Source organism: Metopolophium dirhodum, chromosome 6 (assembly GCF_019925205.1).
Source record: "Metopolophium dirhodum isolate CAU chromosome 6, ASM1992520v1, whole genome shotgun sequence".
Taxonomy (NCBI): domain Eukaryota; kingdom Metazoa; phylum Arthropoda; class Insecta; order Hemiptera; family Aphididae; genus Metopolophium; species Metopolophium dirhodum.
In genome coordinates this window covers 27,931,267-27,953,963 of record NC_083565.1, presented here as the reverse complement: position 1 = coordinate 27,953,963, position 22,697 = coordinate 27,931,267, and the positions used below count along the sequence as shown (strand labels likewise).

At 27.5% G+C, this 22,697-nt stretch overlaps 1 pseudogene; it reads right to left on the bottom strand.

Annotated features, from left to right (window-relative positions):
• Positions 1–16,850: 16,850 nt before the first annotated feature.
• LOC132947396 (uncharacterized) lies at positions 16,851–22,480 on the bottom strand (annotated as a pseudogene).
• Between the last annotated feature and the right edge of the window lie 217 nt (positions 22,481–22,697).

The following is a 22,697-nucleotide window of genomic DNA, read 5'->3' as shown; positions in this document are numbered from 1 at the left end:
GGTGTATTGATAAGGTGTCGTCACTCTGAACCACTATACGTATACACTCTTGATTGAAAATATTACCACAGTTCTATAGACACCAAAACGCGCTCCCTGTTCTATGAAGGCCTTTTTTTTCATACTGTTAAATGCAAACTGCCTTATAACAATGAATTAAAATGTTATTTTTTTGGTGTTGTCATCTAATATATATTATAATTTATAATAATTGAAGCCTGTAATTATAATTTACATTTGCATTGTTGTTTTAAATATTCTTTTATCAAGTAGACATCAATTATGAAATATTATGATGTATAATTTAGTCACTTCTTGGGATATTTGCAACCTTATTGAAATCTTTGAATTAAATTAAAACTATTATGATTCTGCTTCTAATTTTAATAGTAGTCTGGTAGAGTGGAGTATTATTTTCTAGTGCTCATAAAAAACTTTAAAACATGTTTAAAATATTTTGCATATTTTATTATATGATTAGGTATATTATTTATATTATAATATTATTCAATAATAGTTATCTTATAAACTTCAAACTAATTTTGAAAAATTGTTTAGTTTTTATGGTTTTCTTGTTTTTAGCAACTTGCTAATTTTTTTCTTTTGCAAGTGAATATTATTCTTGTTTTGACAAAATGCGTTATGATATATTTGGTTAATATTTGACAGTGTATTGAGCAACCAACCTTTGTCAAGAATGTTGTTTATATTTTTCTTCAATAACTACAAATTATGTTAGAAAAATAAACAGTGGAAAATGTATATGAAGTTTTTAAATTGAAATGCAACATTACAAACATGATCGTTTACCGAGACTGCTAGCTATATATATTTAGATATTTTAGAGTATAATCTAGGACAGTGCTTCTCAAATTTTTTTTGTCAAGAGGCTCCCTAAATTTAATGTAAAACTGTCAAGGTTCCTTTAATCTAAATTATTAATTGTTTTTTCTAGATTAGATATATACTAAAATTACATGTACTATTTCACACAGATAAATTATTAAAATGTATAGTAAATTAATGTTTTAATAAACTTTTGAAAAATATTAATAATAGTACTAAAATTTAAGCATTTAATCTTTTTCCATAAACGCTTAAAGTCTAAAGAAAATAAGCACTGATCTAGGAGAACCATATAAATCTATCAACCATTTAGCATATAGATATGTTTCTATCCCCAGAATCTCTGTTAATAATATATAATAATATATAGGTAATATAGCATTGATTTTATAATATACTATAAATACTATGAATATATTATAAAATCAATGGTGATAGGTACAACTGAGTAATAAATGCTTATAAAAAGGTAATCAAAATATATGCATTTTGGTAACACATAGTTAATATGAATACTAATATTAACCTCAATATCAACATATTATGAATTGTATTTAAAATCCATATATTAATTAATAATTAATAATTATTATTTGTTAATTGTAACACTTTGAAAGCATTATGTATAATAATTTAGTAAATTAACTCTCACACTTTTCATATATTTTTTTTTTAATACGAAATTTAAAAATGACAATATTTAATAATATTAATAATTGTTTTTGATTAAAAGAAAGTATTTAAATACATACATATAAATAATTTAGAACATAGAAGTCATTATGCAATGAAACATTTTGAATTTTATTTCTTAAATCATAATATATTTTCAATTGTCTATAGCTTTGGTGTACAAAACTGTTCATTTATCAGCCTCTTCAGGACATACAGCGCTCCCGGTGGTGACGACTATCTGTAGTAAAATGTTCAATCAAGTTTTCAAACAAGGGACGACACCTTATCAATACACCTTGATTAACATTAAATAACTGCATAAATATATTTAAATGCCTACAAATGTGTGCACACTGATTAGTCACTGTAATGTAAGGTAGTTGTAATGACACACCTGAATTACATGATAAATGATAATGTAAGGTAGATTATAATATATTATATATTATTGTTATTATATATATCATAGTATATTATAGTATTATTAATTATATTTTCTTAATAAATACATAAGGTCCGTAAATTTATACAATGATAATTTTTTCATGATATTTGAGTCTCCGTCAACAAATAGTTTATTAAAAAGTAGGTCAGCGCATTTCGGTGGTGGATGTTTGTCCATCGTCCCTTCGGGCCTCGGACAGTATAGTGTAATTTTACTGTATTCGATTTGAATACAATGATTGCATTCGATAAAAAAACGATTCTGAGCGGACGAGGGAATCTTTTTTATTTAATTTTATTCGTTTCTATGGTGATAAACAAAGTGTATTAAGAACAGCTTAAGAACGATTTATATAAATAGGTAATATTATATAATTATAATTATAATTTATAATTAGGAAATATCATAAAAATGAAAAAAAATATAAAAGAAAAGAAAAGAAAAAGCTCATAGTAAAACCATTACATTGTGCAATGACAGAAACCCTAAAAAATTATTGAAGTAGAAGTTTCTTCCTAATTCTTAAAATATTTATGTACAGAAATCTATTATTTGTTAGATTCTGAAAAATATTTGTAGGTACTTATCGTTGTGTTTTTTAGGTTATTGTGGAAGTCGATTTTAGAACTTTATTAAAAAAGACACTAAGGTTAATCTAAAAACTAATAAAAAATTAAGAAACGAAATAATATTTAAGAACAATTTTTAATTAAATCTAAAAAGAAATTTCCGCAATAACCTAGAAAATAGGTCGATCAAATCTTTTTACAGAATTCAAATCTGATTATTTTAAATACTTATGCGTAATCTTTTCAGGCTTATATCTCTTAAACGTGAAATAAATATACTATTTCCAACCACCTTTATTTAAAAATGTTTCATCACAATAATTGTATTATTTTATATTTTCTAAACAAACATTTGTATCTTAAAATATTTTTGTTACAAAATTATTTTCTAACATTTTCTTTTCTAGTTATTTTAATTATAGATTTATACTTACTTTTCACATATTTTTCATTAACAATTAATATTTCTATAGAACGTAACCGGATAATGAACAAAAAAGAAAATTCTAATCAGCTGGTAAAACTGTATATGTTAAGAATAAATGAATTTCAGTTTAAATTTAACAATGTGCATTCATAATGTACCTAATTACTTAGAATAAAATAATCTATCCATATCCGGGGACAAAAATAGGTGTTGCAATTTAAAAAAAAAAATTTGTATTGCGCATGCGCATACTACAAGAGTTAAAAAATTGGAATTTGTCCTTAAATGTGTACTTCAGTACCCCTTAGCTATTGCAGCAAACCGTATTTCAATCTAAGATTATCGGGCTGAGATATTTAGTGGTACATTTAAAACGGGACACACTGTATAGAAGGAAACAGTTAATAGGTACCTACATAAATAGTCTCAGATTTTATAATTTTAATATTAATTGTATGGTATGTATTTATTATTATACAAGAAATTCCATATATTTTATCTAGACTCACTTGGGTGTGAGTTATGCTGAATTATATTATAACCACAGATTTTTATTGAACTATATACAGCGATTTTCAATTTTCATTTATTTATTATACCTACCTAAATTTCGAAACGAGACGTCCAAACGTCAGACAATATTTCAAAGTGAAAATTCCGTGCGAAATATTTCATACTCACAACTCTAACTAGTACCTATGTAGTCCTATTCAGTAATTATTACCGTAACTTTATTATATGAATGGGTAATCGGATATTGCGGTTCAAAGGTTGAGTGGCATTGTAATGTACGCAGGGTTATTACGTTTAAAACGAGTTTCAGACATCAGGAAAAAACATATTGATTTTGTTTTAAACGTTTAAAACTCGTCATGTTTTAAACATCAGTAGAAAACGTATGTTGAAAACAATATTTTTAGTAAATTTTAAATTAAAATAATCTATGGATTTTTTTTACTCTGCGGGATACTTTTAGATTCTGAGCGAAGCAATGAATCTATTGATTTTACAATGATGTGTGTTTTTTTTTTTTTATGTCTGTCATCACCTTTTAGGACAGTAAAAGTGCTTGGATTTTCTTCAACAGTAACTTTTTTAATAGGAAAGTGAATCTAGTTGGTACTTTGGGGGGTCAAAAGTAAAAATTTTTCAGTAGTGAAAAACAAAAGAAAAATTAAGGGAAAACGGGAATTTGTACGCAAAATCTGTTTTTGAGGAAATAGATTTTGGTTTTTGGTGCAACTCTGAAACAAATGACCGTAGGTACATGTAATTTTGACTGAATGTTTATATTAGTATTTTCTATACACCATAACATTTTCCAAATATTTTGATTTATTTTGAGCTGTTTACGGACATTTTCAGTTTCAATTTTTTTTAGTCTTTTTTTCTACAAATATCAATAAAATTGTGCTTCTTGGGTAAAAACCCTTGAAAATGTAATACAAGGCTCCTACCATATTATTACAATGACGTTTAAAAAATATTTAAAATCCTTAGTCACAGTTTTTATTTATAAGCATTTAAAGTTCAAATCTTTACAAAATACGGAAAATTCATGAATATTAGCAAATTATTTTGAGTTGAGAATTCATAAAAATGTTTCTTTTTAAATCTAAGATTTTAAAATGTAATACGAAATTATCCATAAGTTCGTCTACCTTTACCAAAAAAAAAATGTCTACAAGAAAGTCAAATAACATTTTTATGAGCGTTTGAAATTTATATTTTTACAACATTTGATATTTACTCGATTTATCATGTAACAATTTTCTTATTTTATTGTAATTAAAAAACGAATGACTGTAGATACTTGAAAATGTCACTGAATGTTTATATTAGCATTTTCTATACACCATAAAATGTTGAAAATATTTTGACTCTTTTTGAGCTGTTTACGGACATTGTCAGTTTTCAATTTGTTAGTTTTTTTTTCTATAAATATCAATAAATTTTTATTTGTTGGGTAAAAAAGCGTGAAAATTTAATATAAGGCTCCTGATATATCGTTCTAATAGCAGTTGAAAAATATGAAAAATACATAGGCACAATTTTTTTTATAAGCATTTAAAGTTCAAATTTTGACAACATTTATCAAATTTATAATTTATTAATTATTTTGTGGTTAAAAATTTATAAATGTTTAACTTTTATGGCTAAGGATTGAAAATTTAAAACAAGGCTCCACGTAAATAGGTTATATATAAATTACTTTATTCACAATAATATCATCAAATATACTTGGTAAAATCATAGGCTGACTGACCGTTTTCGCTCAGAATCGTTTTTCTTATACAATGATATTATATCATTGAATTCAAATTTAATACCATCCATTACAGTGACCCACTTGTAACCTACTGTACAGCAGAGCAACATCCACTTACCCAACTTTTTTCTTTTAATTATAGATTCTGAGCGGAGCGAAATGTGTTTAAAATACGTTGAATAGGTACATATATTTTGGGTCAATTATTTGTGAATCATATCTGGCACACTGTAAAGTGTATATTATACTAACATTAAATAATGAATGTTTATTAGTCATTTATAATATAAATAATATAATATATTAGTAGCTATATTATAAAATCGTACAAAAAAGTAGTAAAACTGAAACTATACTTTATAATTCCTAAAAAATATCTGTTTAAATCTAAGGTTTAAATCTAAGTTCTACTTAAATGTATTTCTTAGAATTTCGACAAAATACCTACGTAAAAATCACAAATATGTGCAAATTATTTTGAGTTAAAAAATCATGAAAAATTTCATTTTAAATCTAATAGGTTTAAATCTAAGGCAATTTTATTATTTCGTCGTAATTCCAATAAAAATAACTGTAGATTCTTGAAATTAACACCATATGTTTATTTTTATCATTTTCTATAGGTACACCATAATATTTTGAAAATATTTTGACTTGTTTTAAGCTGTTTACGGACAATTTCGAATATCAATTTTTTGTTTACTTTAAAGATAATGTGATAAATCATGAAAATGGAAGTATATTTTACAAATAATAATTAATAAATATTTATACTACTTTACCTATACAGGAACTACAATAAAACTTGAAAATATAGACACATTTGTATATTATTATTATGTTTAACATTTACAGTTTATACGATTATATTATATTCAAACTCTAATACCGTACATTATTATGATGATACTTTAGACGGTACTGCAAAAACGCTTCATATGACGGACAAAATATGATTGATCGGTGGATGTGAGACATGAGTTGCAGATGTGAGTTTTGCAGTATCGCTATCGAGTAGGTACACTGTATAGCAGTGGTTCTCAATCATTTTCGTACCTCGACCCAAATTTCCCCCGAAAAATCTTTCACGACCCACGCGATTTAACTTTCCAAGAAGGAGTTATATAAGAACAAAATTTGTTTATTACTTTTATTAGGTATTTATTATTTTATAGGTTTATAGTCAATATATTTTTACAAAATAATGTACTTTAAAATGAGGCGTATTAGTACCCGTCGTAATAAATAAATATACGGCAAATTATTATTTATTATCCACGTTATTTTTGGTACTATATTACTATAATAATATAAGTATATTTTTTTTTAATATTAATTTAACATAAATTTCTTGGAATCTATATAATTCAAAACATTTTTCACGATCCACCAAAAATTGACTGACGACCCACCAATGGGTCGCGACCCACAGTTTGAGAAACGCTGCTGTATAGTATATAATATCATTGTATGAGAAAAATGATTCTGAGCCGAGACGTTTTGTCAGTCTGGATATATTGTTATTATTTATTATAGCCTGTAAGCTGAATTGATATTATAATATTATAATTTTTTATTCGTTTCTATGGTGATAAATAAATAAGCGTTATAAATTAAAATCCCATTTTAGCTAAAAGATAAGGTAAAAGGTACTATATGGTACCTACTATATTTTGAAATCGAAGCACTCCTTCTAGTAAAAATTTCGTATACAGGATAAAAAAAAAATAATTGAATATCATTGTAAAACCACTAGCTTTTTCGCTCCGCTCAGAATCTAAAACTGTGTCTATATATTTTTAGATTTTTATAGTTATTTTAATTTAAAATTTTGGACAAAATTACCTATTAAATAACCAAGAATAACGATTTTAGTTATTTTTATGTAATTTTATAATATTAATTAAACATACCTGCTACCGTATAACAAGTAATAATTGAAGAAACACCGAGAAAAAACAGCACACAAATGAGGATAGTGAGAGACAGACATAAGAACTGCAGTTTTATGATTCTCATATTTTTCGTTCCGTGGATCCGTCGTACTGTCGTACCGTCTACGGTCAATGGTCGACGGTCGTCGGCTATTGTTTGCAGGTATATTTCCATGTAGCAGGTATAAATGTACCCATAATATATATATGTATTTATACATACGTGCGATATGATCGCATCATTTCTACGAATAATAATTATTATTATTATCGAAGAGTCTTGCTAGTATTATCATACGCGCGATACTTTCCTATATATTTATTGTAATGTCGCAATATTTTAATGTAATATAGTAATCAATTAAATATACATATATATGTATGTTATTTACTATGGGTACAACACGATTCCGAATGTTTTACCTTTTTTATAACACGATTGCAAACGAATGACGCTTATCAGAGAATTTGGTGTTTTAGCTGAAACGTTTTTATAGACCACGTTGCCAGGTTTACAAATTTTTTTTTTTAAATAAAAACTATCGTTACAAACTAAAATAAAATAAAATATATTTTAATTATAAATATTAATAATACTATTACAAAATCTACGTGTTAATGTTACGTTAAAAGCTGAAAAATAAATAAAATAATACATACAAAATAATGGTTTTTAAAAATTGTTTTCTACATTTTTGCTTTTTTTAAATTTTTCCCTGGTAGGAATTTCCAGTTTTTTATAAATATAAAATTAGATCCTTGTGTATTTTATAATCATTATATTTTTGTAATGTTAATTCAATTTTAGATTTATCTTTTTTGGCCATAGGATTATATACGTTGTTTTAATTGAATTTATTATTGTCAAAGTTTGAACTTGTGTTTCTTTTAAAACTGATATCACGACGTGTGTTGGAGGATGGGTGCTATAAAACTGACCATTGTACGTCCTATGAAAGCTCTCTGGATAGCAGAAAACCTATTTTTTAAATTATTATTTATAAATTTGTTATTAACTAACACCAAATATGACAACACCGCACGATTAAAGGCAGGTAAAAACGTTCGCCATCGTGTTATCAGAAAAGGTCCGTTCGCCATCGTTTTATTCAGAATCGTATATTACCCATACTATATAGATATATTGTTGAATTTTACTTCTCGGAACAATTATTCATATCTACTCACCGATAAAACCCACACAAAAGAAAAAAGGTCAGGTTACAGGTAGCTGGAAATCCGCGGCCGCCGTGCCGCATAATATGTATAATATAATATAGGTATACAATTTACAAGTTTCATTTAATTAATAATAACTAATTATTTATTAACTTTATCTATACCTTCACGGTGATGTCCTTTTAAATTTAAAAAAACTGCACGATGATTGAATAAGTAGTCTCGGAGTTTATCCCGAACATACAAACAAACGCTATCATTTTATATATTAGTATGGTTAGATATAGACCTATAGACCTCAACATTTAACAAAAAGTCAATAGTTCATGGTCAAAACCTCCACTGGTTGCTTGTATGTAAGATCCATATTTACCAGATAGATTTCATAATATTTCAATATTTAATAGTTTGGTATTTATGAATTAATCCAGAATTATATTGATTTGTTCGTATATTTTTTTTTTTTTTTTTTTTTTTTATTGGGTAACCCGCGGCAACATAGGCCATTGGGTGAGATTTTTTGTTCGTATATTTTAATAGATCATTGAAAATACATTAAATTGGCTTAATATTTGGGAGGATAATTTAATTAATATATTCGTTCATTTGTTTTAGAGTTTCACCAAAAACCAAAATCGATTTTGGGTAAAAATTACCGTTTTTCCTTAATTTTTATGTTGTTTTTCCAGGCGCTTTTGAAAACTATTGGGAATTTTTAATTTTGACCTCCCCATTGCATCAACAATATTCAAATTCCCATCGAACAAGATACTGCAAATCGAAGAATTATTTCGACTGCTTATCGTGTTAACGAACACAAAAATCAAAAAAATTAAAAAACACGTTATTGAAAATCAATACATTCATCGCTCCGCTCAGAATCTTTGAAAGTATCAAATACAGCAAATGATTACAAGAACAATTACAATGTATGTGATATATGTCTTATACCCAGTTCTTGGTAAAAGTAAATCGTTTTTACCTGGTCGATAAATTGCAATCAATTCTCAATACAGTATAATTCAAAATATAGACAATACAACAATGCTCTTTATCTTTAATTTTTTGAAATCAATAACATAGTATACACAAATATGCTTAAAATCTTTAAATATGCAAAATCATGTAAACTTAGTGAAATACGCAAAAATATGCACAACCTCAATTTTTGTATTTAGGTCGTATGTACTATGAAACAAATTTGTATCGAATCAGATAATTAATATGCAGCTTCTTAAGAAATATGCAAATGCACAAAGTTCTGGCTCTGGTTATTATATACGTCCACATTTTATTAACGTCATCCTTATAAAGAAAATTTTAGTATTATGACTATAAAAAAATTATTTTTTTTCACAACTAATTAGCTCAAGTTAAGTTAAGAAGACACAAGATCGGTAAGTTAAAATTTAATATGGAAAAAATATTAACATAACTCCGTTCTTTCTGATTTCCTAAATTATAATAAACAATTAATTTATTTGAAATTTCGACCCGGTCAAACACCCTTTGGTTTTTTCACTTATACGTAATTACTTAAAAACTAAAAATATATTATAATAAAAATTAATAAAAATTAAAACATTTTATAATTTTTTTTTATGCAATATTTACAAAAAATATAAAAATTGAAATTAAATTAAAATTAAAGGTAAACAATTACAATTGCAGTGTTACCATCACCACCACGGTTATATAAGATATCGGATATTTGAAATTATATTTCCCTACCTATATAGACAATGCATTTCATTGTAGACATTACTGATAAAGTGATAACTGATTACAAATTAGTGAATTTATTAGGAAATATGTTCAATTAGAGTTGACAGTCAATGAATATTTATAGATCTGTATATGGCCCGATAATATATGACTATATAGCTATCGCTATTCGCTATATCTATAATAATTAAGTATCTATTTTGTAATTTTGGTCAATATTTTTCTGTATAGATACTATATTATTATTTAATTGAAAGATGTATATAATTTATTTAGATTTTTGTCCAAATAAATTATAAAAAATTACTTTTGGTTTTCATGTGTTATAAATGTATAACCTTCTTTAACTTTTTGCTACTCTACAATTAATTTAATAATAAATACGTGTTGATCTTTTATGTTTTAATTTTCCTCTGTCAAAAATCAAAATTAATACTATTTTACTGATTTACTATACAAAGTGATAACTTTAAATTGTTGAATACCTATGTAATGTTTATTATTGTTGTAACGCATGAATCTTGATCTTTAATAACATATAACTCGTGATAATGATTGGAATATTATGGTATTTGTTCGGTTCATTGTGAGTTAAAACTCTAAAAAAAAACTAAATTTAAAATAATAATTATAATCTATACTCTAAAACTGACTATTTAATAGTATACAAGAATATGAATTTAAATATTATTTTATAATCATACTCATATCATATAATATAACATTTTATAATCTGTATAACTTCCAAATACACTATTTAAAAGTGCAATGGGAGTGATAAACTCAAATTTTAAGTTAACCAAGTTAGACTGTATTAAATGAGCCCAAAAAACAAAAAAAGTTTTTTTTTTTCAATTTGAAAGAATTTTAAATTTTTATAATAATGTTAAAGGTTTTACGTGTCTACTCACATTATTCATATGAGTAATTAAAAAAAGGCGAGTGACATCACAACAATTTATTAACTTAAATATTTTATTTACATATAAATGTGTGGTTTTATGTGTTTAAGATGATACAAGTATCAGCAATTCAACATAACGGTTAGTTTTTTAAATATTAAAAATCTTAAAAGAGATATATTTGAATTTTTATTTTATATTTAAATGACCATGTCGCGTCGTTTAACAAAAATATCACTTAAATAATTTATTAATATTCTAATGCTACAATATTTGAAGGGGGACGAACGAGTTTCGGAATGGTCCAAGCACCCGACGATATGTCTATTTCTATTTCAAATACCTACTTTTATAGTTTTATTCTACAAGCGGGGCTTGGCGAAACAACGACGGCGTTTGTACCTATTAAAATTAATTTATTTTTATTAAGGCCCCACCCCCCCCCCCTCAAACACTGCAGGGGTAGCGGTTACAGAAAAATGAGTCCAAGACAAAAGAATTTTAACGCCACCGCTGCAGTGTGGTGGTGACTTAATTCAATATCTCACGCGACAGACTTATTATATTGGTGGGTGAATATTCAGTATATAGCTAGTGTGTAATGGAAAGAACCAATGACTCAATAATTGTTGTTATAAGTATATAAACGCATGCACATTTTGTACGTTTTCGAGCATATAATTCTGGGCCCTAATTATTAGTAATACGTATTTCATGGTGTAAAAATATATGTTTATAGCTCATTTATATTTATATATTTAGTAGGTAGTTTAGAATAACTTGATCACTTTTATATCGTAGATATTAATCAATTTCTTGTAACAATATAGTAGGAGCCTTGTATTAAATTTTCAAGCATTTTTACCCAACATATAAATTTTAATTGACATTCATAGAAAAAAAGGTGGGTAAGTGGATGTCAGTCTGCTGTACAGTAGGGTACAAGTGGGTCACTGTAATGGGTGGTGTTAAATTTGAATTCAATGATATTATATCATTGTATAACAAAAACGATTCTAAGCAAAAACGGTCAGTCAGCCTATGATATTACCAAGTATATTTGATGATATTATTGTGAATAAAGTAATATATGGGGGACGGAGTGGCCGAGCGGACTAAGCAGCCGACCCGAGTTTGATTCCTCGGCCATGGGCGGCATTTTTCTTCGGACAAGTCACGGTGTCCGGAGAACAAGTGCTGCCATCCCCCACCCGGGCATAGGTTAGGGTGCCCACTTGAAAACCTGCCAAAAACTACACACACGTGTTTACCAATCAACAGTATCCTCCCCTACAAATAAACATACAAACAGCTAATGGCCATAGTTGCCGGTCTAAAATGATCAATTAAAAAAAAAAAAAAGTAATTTATAATTAATTAAAATTAATTTATTAAATGATTTTTATGAAGCCCCCCCCCCCCCCAATAATGCAGCGGTAGCGGTTTCAGAAAAATTGTGTCTGGACTCATTTTTCTGTAACCGCTAACCCTTTGACGACGCGTTCGAAATAACACTTCGATTTTCAGTATCTTGTTCGTTGGGAATGTGAATAATGTTGGTGCATTGAGGAGGTCGAAATTTAAAATTCCCAATATTGTATTGTTCATTTTATTATTATTTTAATCGTCATGAACTCATGATCAACAATCGTGCATTCGTGCAAAAAGCAAGATGTTTTGTTGCGGAGTATGTAATGCTGTATTTATTAACATATATATGAAAACTATATTTACGACAGCATGTGGTATAACTTAATGATATTTTTTCAAGGGTGAACCTAGAAGTTGAAGCTAGATACCTACCCGTTTTTTTCATTGCTCGTAAACCGCCATGCAGAACTGTTTGTGGAAACAGTTTTTTCTGAAGAAATTTTTCCAAACAGAATAGGCTTGGGTACATGCATATACCAGTTACTATATCTTGCTGACTAAAATTGAAAAAAAAAACAACTATATTAATTTAATTAATTTAATTTTTTTGTTTTAATTTTTTTGTTTTAATTTTTTTGATTTAATTGTATTAACTTAATGGCTCAATATCATATTAAAAATCAATGTAGTAAAATAGTAACCAATCAACATTATTTATAGTCCCAACACATAGTTTGTTCCAATATAATATGGCAAACATCCTATGTTATAGTTGTGAACCTATAGCGTATACTTGTATTATTTATAATTATCTATGCCTTACAAGAGAAAAAAAAAATTACAATATAAACATGTAAACTTTTTAATATTTTGAATAATTAGTAACTCCATCATCATTAACCATTAGTACAAAATTTAACAGTAAGGTCCATACACGATGCTTAAGCATAAATATTGCTTAAGTAAATTTTGGTAATTTCAAAAGTAAAAAATGTATGATAGTAACTAAAAGCAATGCTTAAAGTAGGTCTCGACGATCCTTAGTTTAAGTAATACTATTTCTTTTCTTAGGCCAAAATCTCGTTTATAAATCTCATTTGAATCATAATTAGGAATAGCTTAAGCAATACTTTTTTTTAAGCATCGACTATGATATTGGCCCTAAACAATTACAAAATCTCAGGCGTTAGATACACATCTGACTACAACTTTGTTAGATAAATAATTATCATTTTAATGTATCTGTTAAGTTGTTTCAGATGTATCACAACCAATAAATAATACATTATAGGAATTTAAATACTATACAGAACGTATATGATTTGAGTTATGAAGGTTTGGATGTGATTGTTGTAGCTTGACCACCCTTCCCTCGACCCCCCCCCCCCCCACCCAACCATAGGTGTATTTTGGAATAGGTTTAGTCTTTGTATGACGTTTCTGAAACTCGAACTTTGTATAGTTTGGAGGTCGGTGATTAAATTCAGCGTTTTGTGTCGAGACCATAGGAGCCGTTTTTCTCCGTATTTTTGGGCTTCAAAATATCAAAATTTGCGGTTTTCTGGGTTTTTGGCACAGACACTTCTTTTGGGCGCTGCGAGCCATTTTTAGCTGATAGAGGACTTTACGCCGTATCGATGGGTACCGAGATCGAGGTAATCCGACTTTTGGTTCGGGAGTTATACATTTTTCGTGTGTTTTTTGTACTTAAAAAATTACGTAGTTCTGTGTATTTTGGATTTTGGGTTTTCGTTTGATCACTACAAAGATTCTGGTTTACTGGTGTACGAGGATTCGAAAAGGATTTATAGTCGAAGTACGTACGACCATTATTTAGCCCTTAATCGGAATAACAAAAAGTTGAAAAACTTGTTAAGTGATTATTTGTATAACCAAACGTTTCCTTATGGTAAATGTCTGTATAACGTTTTAAGTAATAATTATTTTGAACTTTTTTTCGCATTTATCTTAGTAAGCTTATAGCCCATTATTAATTAATGTAAATCGATAAGTATATATGAATAAAATATTAAAACCTATAAAATAATAGGTCAATTTACTCTAATATATATATATTTTAGCTAACAACACAAAATTGGATGTACATTTTGAAGTACTAGCTCATTCAATGCAGTGACACATCTAGATCAAATTTCTGTTCTCGAAAAAGTCGCGTATCGATTTAAAGATTGGCAAATTGGCAAAACAAAATTTCCCACCAATTTTTTTTGTCGAAAAATTTAAATTTTGATCACAACATTTACCCCCTTAACAATTGAGTTAATATACTTTTAAAAACTGGGAACTGGTCTAGGGACGCATCTGCTTCGGTCCTCGAAGGTTTAATAAAGATATAGGACTTTTATTGAACGATTTAGGGTTTCAGATAGGTTTTTCAAATTCGTATTATATCGACAACCAAAATCATTCAATATAAATCGTCCTATCGTTATGAAACCTTCGAGGATCGAAGCAGAAAATAAATTTGGTTTTGCCAATTTCTCAAACTTAAATACGCTACGTGGGTTTTTTAAAAACAGAAATTTCATCTAGAGGTGTCACTGTCACTGCATTGAACCTTGAAGATTTCAAGACGATACAATCCATATTGAATGAGCTAGTACTTCAAAATGTACATTCAATTTTGTGTTATTAGCTAAAATATATATATATATTAGAGTGAATATTTTATTCATATATATCTATCGATTTACATTAATTAATGATGAGCTATAAGCTTTCTAAGATAAATGCGAAAAAAAAGTTCAAAATAATTATTGCTTAAAACGTTATCCAGACGTTTACCATAAGGAAACGTCTACTTATACGAATATAATCACTTAAAGAGTTTTTCAACTTTTTACTACTCGAATTAATGGCGAAATAATGGTCGTACGTACTTCGACTATAGAGCCTTTTTGAATCCTCCTAAACCAGAAAACCAGAATTTCGGCTTTCGTAGTGATCGAACGAAAACCCTAAATTCAAAATACACGGAACTACGTAATTTTTTAAGTACAAAAAACACACAAAAAATTTATAACTCCCGAACCAAAAGTCGAATTATCTCGATCTTGGTACCCATCGATACAGTGCTAAGTCCTCTATAACATCAGACTAAAACAACAGCTCGCAGCGCCCAAAATTGTAAGATTTGGGTTTTTGTTCGATTTTTCAAAACCAAAATTAAAATTCTAGTTTTAGGATTAAAAATTATTACATGTGTTGGGAATTGTAAATTAGTCTATGCAAAACCATTTTAAAACTGAATGTTTAGGAATAATGATATACGGAGTTTAGTGACTATTTTAGTCCAATACATAATTTAAACAGCTTATAAACAAACTAGAAAAAACAATTAATATTATTCCATAAACTAATTATAAAAAAAATAATAAATATTAAAATTTGTATTTGACATTTTATAACATTAAACCTTGTTTGATATAGTACAAATCACTAATAGGTTTGATTAAGTAAGGATAATATTAAGGACATCAAGGAGTCAGTTCTTCTTTTTAGGAAATTGAATTAGGCTCTTATGAGTGATTCAATTTTAAAAATATAATTAAAATAAATAATAACGTACCTAAATAATTAATTACTATAGTGCAGAATCTTTTTTATCAGCCTTTACTAGTGATACGTAAAATATCTAATAGTTATATAGTACCTAATCGTAATTTCTGTGGTTTAACTTTCTGGTACATTTTCTTACTTACTTTAATAACCATTTTCTAATTAAAATATGCTTTACTAATGTACCAACTATATTATGTCTGATGAAACAATAATTCTAAACTATAAATTTATAAACTCATGTGTAATTTTTTTTATACCTATCTAAGAATTTAGTTTGTTTTTAGGTCTCTAGTACTCTACTTAACTATTTTACTTTCAACTAATACTAAAATATTTTTAAAGTACAATAATAATTTATTTTAAGTATCACACAATCGGATGTATAATAACACTGAAACACCCGCACTGTATATTAGACTATAAAAATAGCCTATGCAATGTTTAAGGTCTATGAACAACAATGGATTGAAAGTACTGCTTTTTTTAAAATACATTCCTTTGAATGAATCACATTAAATACTGATTTTTCTTTTAAATTATACAATACTATACAAGTTATATAAAATAGGCAACTGAGTAAAATAAACTTACAAATAACATGGTATTCATAACATTTAATAATTTATTTATTTAAAATAACAAAATATTCAAAACTACTACAGGACAATTCATTAGGGATAATGGATAAAACAAATTTAAGTTTAATAAAATATATTTTAAATTGTATTAACGATTTAAGGTATATTAACAATATTGATCCTTATGGTACTGCACGACAAACATAACAAGGACAATTTACTGATTCTATTAAAAAACAAAACAATGATGTTAATTAATTTACAAAATTTAAATAAAATTAAAAATATTTTTACCCGTGGATATGGTCCGATTATGCCTTGTACGTATCCATCATTGTGGTGTCCAGCTCTTCTCAAAAATCCTGTGAGGTCCTCATCTCGGTTGAGTTGTTGCACATGGCCTGCTAAGACAGTGGTAGTATTCTTTCGTTCCCTTCTTGATGCTTCATCTCTAATCTGAAATGTGATTAATTAATCTAATTAAGTTTAAAAAAAAAATCTAATGATGGAACATAAAATAGTGATTGTGTGACATAAATGTGGCAGGCTACTCAATATTTTCCACTTGAAAGACAATTTATGAATCATAAATATGTACCTATTAATAAGTAAAAACATTTTATTCGTTTCTATCAAGATAACCAACGCTTTAGAAAAATAAAATATCTGTAACTAACCCAAAAAAAAATTTATGTACTCCAATAATATTCCACATACCCAATTAAAAAGTTTCTCATACCTCGTTCAACTTCAGGAAATTGTCTAGTGTAGTCCAGGATAGCACTGAAACCATCGGCCATGGAAAATGAACAGTGTGGGTCATTCCTGGTAGCGGGTAGGTGAGGTAATGCCAAAACCTAAAAATATAATGGAGTATTAAACAGAAAAACAATTGAATACAGATATCAAACTAAGGTTTACCATTCTAAGAACGCGAGCTGCTACCGGGTTTGTACGGATCAAATCGAAAACACTGTTCATCTTTCGGTGACAATACCGTACAACTGACTAGAAAAAAAAACATTTATTTTTTTTTTTATTTTTGTTTTGTTATATAATTATCACTTAGTGCTTATATCTGGGTAAAATGGAACCAACAGCATCTTAATTGGCTTTCTGGAAATGATTGTTGAACGGCTAACATCAGAGCTTTTTCATAATCTGTAATAAAACAAACCCGTTGATAATTTAATGGTAAAATATTTCGTACAATATTAAACAGAGCCGCATAAACTTGTTCAGTCATACTCCCCAGAAGAGCATACACCATTGGAAAGGACTAGAAAAAAATTTGTGAGAAATATATTAAAATTAAAGGAATTTAAACTATACATAATTAATATCAATTATTACTTACAACACTTTTGAAAACAACCTGGATAGTAAGGAAACATTTTAAATCTGCTGGAACACGAGGCACAGTCTTGAACGTCCCATCAATCCCAACCAATGTCACCGTAGCCAATTCTTCTCTGTATTTGTCAACTGCATCCATGTTCGCGAAGATCACACCAACACTACTTCCATCTACGACTAATGCTTGTTGAAAGAACCTAATAATAATGTTTAAAATAAAATGTGTAATAATTTGGAACATTTTACCTAAAAATAATTCAATACAATACATTATACAATATGTAATAACTAAAAAAACAATTTTCCTATTTCAATGTTAAAATTAACATAACAAAAAATTTGGTTAATATATTTCATATTGATATTAATATTAAAATAGTGAATAATTCTCATTTCACAGTAAAGTAACATTTACCTACTATGAGAAATCATGTGTAAATCAAACAAATTATACTTAAGTTACTTAACTAATGTACTGATGTGAGAATTATGTCAAATGTATATTAATTTATAATATATTATTATTTATATTCAATTATTTTATAAACGGACAATATCCTTTTATAGCAATATTTTAGAATTTGATAATAAATAGAGATTAAATACAATTCATTCAAGAAAAATAAAACACAAATAAATGTGTCCATAAAATATTCTAATACATTCATAAAAATCTACCCAGAGTAGATAAATTACTATACACTTATGTAAGTAATATGTACATTTTTATCGGTACTTATTATTTAAAATTGAATACATTAATATAAGATTTACTTATAAGTTATATTATTACCATATGTGACTAATTATATAATAGCTTATTAGTTATAATTTATTAACTTAGAACAAACAACTATATTTACCTAGATGGGGGATTTTGAACTATAGAAGCGTAAATGGCATTACGTGCTTCATTCAGTGCAACTGCAATGTCAAGGGGTTGTCCTGGAAATCTTCGACGTCTCATCTTTTTCACTCGTTCTTGAGCCTGAATAAATGTGTAGTTGGGAGCTGCTTCTGAATGGCTAACAAAACCAAAAAAATCAGTTAATAATTGACTTAAAATATATTATTTTGCATTGCTCATTATTTATAGGGATAACTAATACTAATAAGTAACAAATAATAATTTAGAATACACAGGTAAGTTTGAATACGGCTCACTTGATAATTTCATTATTGTACAAAGTTCTCATAAATGAGGTTGTAACTGCTGGATCAATTCCCCTTTTACCAATGGTTTCTCTCAAAAATGGCACATTCAGGTCAATCACTCCAGGCTGGTGATCGTGGTAGTACCCTAGATGAATTCTATTGTCATTCAAATTTGTACTAACAGTTGCAGTGGAAGGGCAGTACTGGTTCCGTTTCTTCTGTCGTTCGCATACTAAAGACCTATAAAATATAAATACATAATATTATCATTACTCAAATAGGTAGATAATTATTTTGGATAAACTATTATACATACACGCGGTATCCTCGGACTAGTCGTTTATAATACTTGAATCCCAAGTTGTCAACATATATCCTTGATCTGTTATGAACTCCAGGAATCAAAGTATATGTTTCCGACACTCCGACAATTTGTTCCTCTTCCTCTTCTTCTTTCAATACCTCAACTTCTTCGACTACTTCTTCTTCATGCACTATATGATCATCTTCATATACAACTGGCAGGAAGTAGTCGTGGTCCACCGAATAATCTGGGAGAGCAATTATTTCCTCGTTGTTCATCATTATTAATATAAAACTAGAATGAGTACACAAAAAATACAAAAAAAAGGTGTAGTTATATGTAAAGTAATTAGTTATTGCAAAGAATTAGATGAACCGCCAAAAGTAGGTAGGAAAAATAAAACAAAAAAAATCAAACACAAAAACAAAATGTACTGAACAAGTAACAACCAAACACACTAACAAAGTTATGGTCAAAATTTTATATTTAAGTGGTATGACTAGGGATGCCAGATTTCAAAATAAAAAATACGGGACAAAACTATAAACAATTAAATTATGGTTGGGGGGGGGGGGGGGTTGAAACGTTGGACGTTGGGTACCTACCATCCCAGTATGTTACAGCCTGATAAGTTTTATACAGTTTATTTTATGAAAAAATGCTTTTTAAGAAACCATTAAAAATATGGCTCAAAACATTTCACAATGTAAGAAAAAATAACTAGTTAAATAAAAATAATAAAATTATTTTCAACAATTAATAATATTCATTATTCAAACAATTAATTCTTATTATTTATTTAAATAAACATAAAAATTTTATTTTCATAACATTATTAATAATAAAATTAGAATTGTATAAACTTATGCAGATAATTTAAAGATTAAAATGATCACAAATATTTTATTTGGTAAATGATTGAGTTATAGTTAAGACTCAAGAGTTAAGGAACTTTCTTAACATTTTAGTAATAAATAACAATATGCTTAAGAAAACAATTAAAATATAATTTTAAAACTTAACGGTAGGCCTATACCTCAGTTTTTAAAACTTGAATACTATTAAACAAAAAAATTATAAATATTCACATGCAAAAAATTGTAAAGAAAAAAAACAAATGTATACTGTTATTAAAAAATAGAAATTTAAAAACTTTGTACTTGGTTATGATTCAGACTTTTTTTAGTTTTCTCTTATGTCACTATTTCGGATTTCCTTCATATTTTTGAGATGACTGAATTTGTTTCAATAAATTTTCATTAGTAGATAATAATGCATGAAACTCAGCACAATTTTCTTTGAAAAACATTTTTACAGTAAGCATAGCTTTAACTGTCGCTATGTTTAGACGATTTTTTTGATCAGTCCATAAACAATTCATTTGAGAAAAAACTCTTTCTACTGATGCATTAGTGCCAGGTATACAAAGCAAAAACTCAACAATCTTTTTTATATTTTTTAAATCAATATTAGCACATTCAGAACTGACTTTGAAAATTTCTACCCAAATTTCTTCCAAAGACTTATTTTCTATAGTAACATTATTTAAATTACTTTTGAGTAGAGTTATTTCATCAAATAACTGTGATTCATCAATAACATTTATAATTTCTGGTAAAATAGATTTTATGAGCTCAACACTTTTTAAAATATTTTCCCAGCTAAAATTGCTTTCTATATTTTTAAGAGTAAGCCAAGATATCCTATTAAATTTGTCAAGAGTTGGTTTGGACCATTCTGTTATGTATTCTATGCAAGTAGAATAAAAATCATACTAATACTTATAATATATATTTTCAGTTATTAGTCCATTTTCTTTTAATCCATTCAGCAAAAGTCTCTCTTTTGAAGTAATAAAATTTCCTTCTTTTCTACCTTTAAGTTTTTCTACTACTGAATCAACTTGTATTTTTACTTCAATAACTGATACATTGTCTCCTTCTAATCCACGAATAACTGATGAAAACAATTCACTTTGTAGACTTAGAAATGTTGCAACTAGTAATGATATAGGATTTTCAAAAAATGATTTAATTACTGTTGGACATTTATCTATCGATAAAAAATATGATTTGAGACCATCAAACATTTCAATTAATCTATTAAGTGCTGGGTGAAGAGAAAGCTAACGTGTCTTAGAATGGCCTAACACTTTTGTATATTCTGTATTAACAAATGAACAAAATTCCTTTAATGAATTTACTCTAACAGAGTAGATATAAAAATGTTGAAAAATTTTTGATATGATATTTTGCAGATCAATAGGTAAGGTGTCAGATGCTGTTTGAATAGCATTATTTAATATATACGCTGAACATCCAACACCTATTAAGTTGTGACCAAAATTATTATTGAGTCTATAAAAAAGATTATTTTTTCCCCGCCTCAGAACACCACAGAAATTGGTATTAGTATTATCCGCAGATAGGGCAATAACTTTTTTATCAATTTTCCAAGTTTTTAATAATGTCCAAACATAATTTGTTAACTCTTCTGCTGTTTCACCAGGCAAATCGGTAAATTCAAGAATAATTGTTTTCAAGCCACTATCTGGAGAAAAATATCTGACTAATAAAGGAATCATTTTTAAGTCTTTGTGATTTGAAGAATCGATCAAAATTGAAACAAAATTTGCATTACTCAAATAAGTTTTCAATTTTTCATAGGCGTATGGATATAAAACATTGACAATTATTGCTTTAGTTTTAGTACGACTACAACTGAACTTCTTGTCATACATTTTACGTATCAACTGTGAAGTACAGTCCATAGATATAAAACTATGGTTATGCTGGCACACATGAAAAGCCCACGTTCCTTCATTTGCGTATGATAATTTATCACAGCCAAAATTTTTTTTTGTAAAATAATCAGTAACTGAATTACCTTTTTCAGATTCAACAGCAAGCTTATGGCGTTTTGTATTAATGTGCTGAGTAATGTCAGATTTTCCTCCATGTTCTATACTGAAAATTGCTCCACATTTGATGCATTCAATTTTGTCGATTATTCCTGGCTTCACACATATTTTTAAAAACTCGTATTCTTTTTGTAAATTTTCATTAAATACGCACTTTCTTTTAACTTTAGGCATAGTTGCTATTGTTAGAGACGTTAGAGTTTATAATAAATAAATATTAGGGCTTTATGCGAAGAACAGAAACGATAGGATCAAAATATTTATTTTTTTTAAATAAATATCTATCAAATTTAAATGAAAAGTATGAATAACTGAAAACTAAATAACTGATAAGTGATAAGAAACGAGTATGCAGTAGTTCACAATCACGATATATCTTAGTCCGTGTACAATCTTGACTTTGGGTATTGATGTTAGGAACCAGAATACCAGATTCCAAATTATTTACGGAACGGTAAGT